This window comes from Vitis vinifera, chromosome 18 (genome assembly GCF_030704535.1).
Source record: "Vitis vinifera cultivar Pinot Noir 40024 chromosome 18, ASM3070453v1".
Classification (NCBI taxonomy): Eukaryota; Viridiplantae; Streptophyta; class Magnoliopsida; order Vitales; family Vitaceae; genus Vitis; species Vitis vinifera.
Window position 1 is genome coordinate 13,211,622 of NC_081822.1, and position 5,397 is coordinate 13,217,018.

General features: G+C 34.5%; 1 pseudogene; it reads right to left on the bottom strand.

Annotated features, from left to right (window-relative positions):
- Window positions 1–2,744: 2,744 nt before the first annotated feature.
- LOC100242122 (S-adenosylmethionine synthase 5-like) lies at window positions 2,745–4,216 on the bottom strand (annotated as a pseudogene).
- Window positions 4,217–5,397: the final 1,181 nt, after the last annotated feature.

A 5,397-nucleotide genomic window follows, 5' to 3' on the forward strand; every position in this document is an offset into this window, starting at 1 on the left:
CCTAGGCCAAGTGTCATCCTTCTAATCCATTTTTTTAAGTTAAAAAAAAAACTTCGATCTTTAAAAAAAAAATTGATATTTTTAAAAACTTCATTTCAAATATAATTTCCCAAACTCTAATTCTTAAATTTAATTTTTAATACTCCAATTCTTAAATAATTTTCAAAATTCCAATTTTAATATCAAAGTTTAATTTTCCAAATTTCCAATTCTTAAAATTAATTTTCAAAACTCTAACTCTCAATTAATTTTCAAAACTCCAATTCCTAAATTTAATTTCCGAAATTCTAATTCTTAAATAATTTTCAAAATTCCATTTCTTTCAAATTTAATTTCCAAAATTCCAATTCTTAAATTTAATTTCCAAAATTCCATTTCCTACATTTAATTTTTAAAACTCCAATTTCTTTCAAATTTAATTTCCAAAATTCTAATTTCTTTCAAATTTAATTTAAAAAATTCAAATTCTTAAATTTAATTTCCAAAATTCCATTTCTTTCAAATTTAATTTCCAAAATTCCATTTCTTCCAAATTTAATTTCCAAAATTCCAACTCTTAAATTTAATTTCCAAAATTCCATTTCCTAAATTTAATTTTCAAATAATTTCCGAAACTCCAATTTTCAAATAGATTTTAAAAAATCCAGTTTTCTCTCGAATAGTTATAATTCCACTCAAGTTTTCAAATAATCTTTTGCTCCTCTTGATTTTAATAAGCGTGAATGAATTTTTCATAATTCCAAAATAATGGAATTTGTGATATTAATTCATGCAAAATAAATTGGGCTTTAGTAGGGCCCTACATATGAGATTTCTTTTCTGATTATTAATTGATATGCCTAATGAATATTGTTTGATTTTTGTTCTGATCTTTGACATGCATGCGATATATTTTGTATTTTTTATTACGTACTAACTTTGTTTCATGATAGCTCTTTATTACCTACTACCAAGGTACGTCATCGCTCTCACTTTATCCATTTATTCATTATCATGACTTGCTTCTGGTTTGTGATCACTTTGGTATCCATTGATTTCTTTACCAATTGTCATGTTTGCTTCATCTTATTAGTAGAGACCCGTTTTTAGGGACTTAGAAGTGTGCTACGGTCTTTACCGTACCTTCCCGATAAGTAACCTGACTCCCAAACCTCGACTCAATTTTTCACAGACCTGCTTTTCTAAATAAGGAGTTACACTTAGGGTTTTTCTTTCTTATTTTGTTTTCCCTTTAAAAAAATAAAATAAAAATAAGTGGCGACTCCAAGTCATTTCCTAATAAATAAATCATTTTTCAAATAAAAAGCGAGCTCGCCATGGGGTGGAAGCGCATGAGCGAAAATACGGGGTCCACACACATGTTGATAGTTTATTTTATTTTATTTTAAATTTGGGTTTAATATTCTATAAAAAGAAATTTAAAATAAAAAATATAAAAAATGTGATCCATAATGTGAAAATTTTAGATATTATAAATATAAAACTATTATGAATACAAAACAAAATAAAATATTATCTATATATATATATATATATATATATATTTGAAATCAATATTATTTAAAATATTAGTATTTCTTTATCCATTTATTAGATTATTAATTGTTATAGGCAAATATATTTTTATGTTAAAAACTAATTTATTTTAATGCATTGATTAAACATGGTGTTAAAATAAAATTTTAATAAATAAAATGAATAAATAATGAATAAATGAATTGTACTTTGAAAAAATAATTTTTTTAAAATTAAGTAGATTTTAAAAAATAGGGAAAAAGGATGACAATTATTTTCATAAAAGAAAATCAAAATTTAAACATAGTTTTAAGATCAAACAATAAAAAGAGAAGTGGAATGGGCCGAGGGTTGACTTTGGAATGGAAAATAAAAATAAAAATGAGGGAGGGTAGGTGGCAATCCACATCCATTTGGTTGGAGGGTAGTTTTGAAAGTATGCACAAAGTTACTATTTTAGTACATGATTTGGATATTATTTTCCCCAAATTGTACTTTCCATGAAACCCATTTGTGGACCCCGCATTTCCGCACATGCGCTTCCACTCGATGGCAAACTTGCTTTTTATTTGAAAAAGATTTATTTTTTTTAGAAAATGACTTGGAGTCGCGACTTATTTTTGTTTTATTTTTTAAAGAAAAAACAAAATAAGAAAGAAAACCCTAAGTGTGACTCCTTATTTGGAAAATGTGATATGTGAAAAACCAAATATGGGCTCGGGGGTTAGGTTACTTATTGGAAAGGTACGGTAAAAACCGTAGCACCCCTCTAAGCCCCTAAAATGGGTCTCTACTAAATAAAATGAAGCAAGTGTGACAACTGATTAATTAAACATGGATACTAAAAGAATATTAATCTAGAAATAAGCGAATGAACAAGAAATGCAAAGAGTGTACCTGAGTAATGAGTTGGTTGCTTCATGGAAAACAAAGGTTAGTAAACGAACACAGAATAATCACATGTGTCGCAAAGAAAATCAATCAAGCATGGCAATCGATCAGTCAATGAAAGAAAAACATCATTGATTTTGAGATCCCACCAAAACCCGATTTATTTTTGCATGAATCAATTTCATAAATTCCATCACTTTGGAACTACAAAATTTGATTCATACTTATTTTAAAACATTTGAAAAAACAAATAAGATGTGAAAAATGTTTGCCGAAGAGAAAATGATAGTGAATTTTATTACAAAATGGGACTTTTGGGACCTAAAAATTCGCTGCCATTTTCTCTTCGGCAAGCATTTTGAAAAATTGTGGAGTTGGGATTATTCAAAAAACTAGGATTTGGAAAATTATTTGAAGAATGGGAGTGTGGGAAATTATTTTTTAAAATCAAAGAGGAAGAAATGGAAGAATGTCACGTGGCCCAAATGTTGCATGCCCAAGGTGCACCATGCAGTATTTGCCTTAGAGGTTGGCCACTGACTGCAATTGAGCAGCTAATTTCAATAGTGAGACATGGTTCGGATCAAGAAGCTGGCCCTCATTGTCACCAAACCTTTGCTTCATAGCTGCATCGTCTAAATGATCCCTCTGAAATGGAAACTTTGATATTTTCTCATACATCTTTGTTTCCAAGGTATTTACAATTGCAGGGTTCTACTTCATAAGAGCATCATCGCTAACAAGCCCATTGCCAAAGCCATTTAAAATCTGGGTCTCATCTCTCCTATTGTTGTAGGTGGCATAATGCCAATCAGACATGGAGGCCATGAGGAGATGGGTTAGGAGAGAAGATGGACTTCTCATCAAGGTACTTCTCAGGAATGATAGGCTTGATGACATGCTCTTTGAGATCAACAGGAATCTCATCATTAGTGACAGTCTCATCATGCTGGGTGGAGATGAGAACAGTGTGTACACGAAGGGGGCCATGGCACCATTCTCATCATGGTACTCAACAGTGACTTGAGTCTTACCATCGGGTCTCAGCCACGAACAGGTTTCATTCTTCCTAACCTCAGTGAGGCGGGCGCTAAGCTTGGTAGAAAGAACATGGCTTAGAGGCATAAGTTTAGGGGTCTCATTGGTGGCATAACCAAACATGTGGCCTTGGTCACCAGCACTAATTCCTCTGGGTGCTTGGTAAGATGACCTTGAACATCCTGGGTAATATTAGGGCTCTGCTGCCCAATGTTGACCAGGACTTTGCAATTATCAACATCAAAGCCCACATCATAAAAAACAAATCCAATGGTGCGGCATGTGTCACGGACAATCTTCTCATAGTCTATATTAGCCTTGGTGGTAATCTCTCCAAAGATCATAACCATGTCAGTCTTGGTGCATGTTTCACATGCAACCTTGCTATCAGGGTCTTGAGTGAGGCAAGCATCAAGCACTGCATCGGAGATCTAGTCACACAACTTGTCGAGATGACCCTCATTTACAAACTTAGAAGTGAATATGAAGGTCTTCATTCTTTCAAGCTAAGATAAAGAGAAGTAACTTGGAAAGCAGAGTTGCTTCAGAAGAGCCCACTTTCTCATTCAGGTGGAATGATGACATCAATAGGAGCAACTAATCCAACACAAGTAAGGACTCTAACTTGATACTTAGCAACCTCTTCGCTCATTTCCTTGAGATCACCCCTTGTGAAAACCAACCTCATGTTACCGATGAGCAGAGGAACGAGATTAAGGAAAGCCTGGTTATTGGTCTTTACAGCATGAAGCCTGATGGAGCACTTCAACATGATGCTTTTATTCATGAGTACCACTAAATCTCCATGCAAACCCCTACGAATATTTTGCAACCAGTGGGATCCGACATTATCAGCGATGACAATTAGAATCTGACTACACTCATCTAGAAGTTGGCACAATTTCGGGTCTTATAAACCTTGGATGGTTTCACTGGAGGGTGGCCATGTACAGTAGGTCTTCATTTACATGGGAATGGGAAAGGGAAAGGTAAGGGGAAGGGGAAGGAAGTGAACCAAGAGTAAGGCGGGTGGTATAGTGAAGGAGGTGGCGAGCTGAACATGGGTTAGTGGGTATTGAAAAATGAAGACATGGGTGGTGATGGGCATTGATGGGTATGAAAGTTGATTAGTGGAATGACTTGTGGAGAGATGTACATAAGGGTTCATGCATGATGGGAATGAATGGGAGAGATGGTGAAATGAAGGTGGCCATATGCATAGGGTTTCATATACATGGAAAAGAGAAGGAAGTGGGCTGAGGGTGGGTTAGATGGTACGATTAGGAAGGTGATGAACGACAAGCTAATGGGTAGGAAGGGTAGATATGAAGGGTTTGTATGGAGCCAAGTCAATGTGTACTTCTGGAGGAGCAAGGGCAAGTGATCCAACAAAGTGGGGATTGACATCTCCTGCAAATCTTCGAACAAGGTACAAGAAGGGCTTCTCAAACTTATAATTGCTCTTTGTAGGAATTTTACAACACTGGAAATTCTTTTTCCTATGGGGAGTAACCTGCTTTGCTTTGACTTGCCTATTTTTTACATCCACCTTGCCTCCACATAAAACAATTGGAATATTCTCACACCTTGCAGAGATCCCAATGCCATGTTCAAGTATTTTTGTATGTCAGATGAGCAGTGACATCAAACATGATGATGGCACACTATCCATGAATATACTATCCATCTTCTAAGACCACCAAACTTCTCCTGCCAAGCAATATAATTGACCACGTTATTTCCTTTGAACCTCACATTGTATCCATTCATTTCTCGGCTACCATAATTTGCACTTTTATAGATCATAGCATCTTGGGAACTGAGATTCATGCAAATAAAATTTTTCCTGCGTCCATACAATATCTCTGTAAGGGCAACAACGATTTTCTTCTTGCTGAACCTATCAGGTCCTATAAAATTGAACCATATGTCTCCTTTGGGACTTGCTCCATG